Consider the following 1,049-nt stretch of genomic DNA (forward strand, 5'->3'; position numbering starts at 1 on the left):
AACAATTAAGGGGTTCAAGAGTAAATAAAGTTAATGGAACAAAATTAGCAGCAATTAGCGGCAGCGCCCGCGCTCGCTCCCCGCAGCCCGAGTGTGGTTTGGAGCCTGGGGCCTCCGGGCCGCGAACAAAGGCCTCCCGCCGGTACCGTCAGGCGCAGCCTGTGGGGGCCGGGCCCAGCGTCTCGGCCGGGGCAGGCGAGCTGGACCACCGGCCGCCCGCACCCCCCGCAAGCCGGGAGCTCCCTAATCCCGGGCGGAGCGGCAGGTGCCGGCTCCACCGCAGGTCCGGCCTTGCCCGCGCTGCTCGGGAAACGCTGCAAACTTTCCGATAACGCGGAGAGGCGGGGGGTTCTGTGCAGATGAGATTATCGATAGTTATTGAAAGTCCCCAAATAGGATCTACAAAGCAGGCTCCTGCGCCTTTAATAGAATTCTAGATAATCTTTTATCACAACAAGACACCCACATAGAATTATTTAAACAGATTGGACGGCTGCAGCAGCAAATTTCAATTATTCTAATGCTTTAATAAATGTGGTGCGTGTGTATTAAATTCAAGCTTCTTAATCCAAATTTTACGATTTAACTGCACTGATTTTTCATTACTGCAACACCCACAAGCGACAATGGCCCGCTCCTCTCTCGGGGAGGGTGATCCCAGCTCAGAAAAGCCGAGAGGGGCGCGCGGAGTCGGGCGGCCGAGAGGAAAGGGAGTCACGGCCGGGCGAGGGGCGCCGGGCGCGGGGAGACCCCGGAAGGGCAAGGAGAGAGCGGCCAGGAGGAAGAGAGGACGCCCAGCAGGGCCCAGAGAGCCGCAGACTGGCCAGCCCCGCGCCCCGCTCCTCCCAGCTCGGGGTTTCTGTCCCCACGCGCCCCCTCCATACTCACGCCAGCTCTGCCCGGCCCGGTGGATCCCCGCGCGGGGGGTTCCGTCCGGGCCCCCTCTGGGCGGCGCCCCGGGCAGAGGGGCCCACGAGGAAGGGTATCGGGGTGCGGGCAGCCCTCGGCCACAGCCCCAGCTCCTCGTGACCACCGTGCCCGGGGTGGGC

Source organism: Symphalangus syndactylus, chromosome 22, assembly GCF_028878055.3.
Source record: "Symphalangus syndactylus isolate Jambi chromosome 22, NHGRI_mSymSyn1-v2.1_pri, whole genome shotgun sequence".
In the NCBI taxonomy this organism is placed as follows: Eukaryota; Metazoa; Chordata; class Mammalia; order Primates; family Hylobatidae; genus Symphalangus; species Symphalangus syndactylus.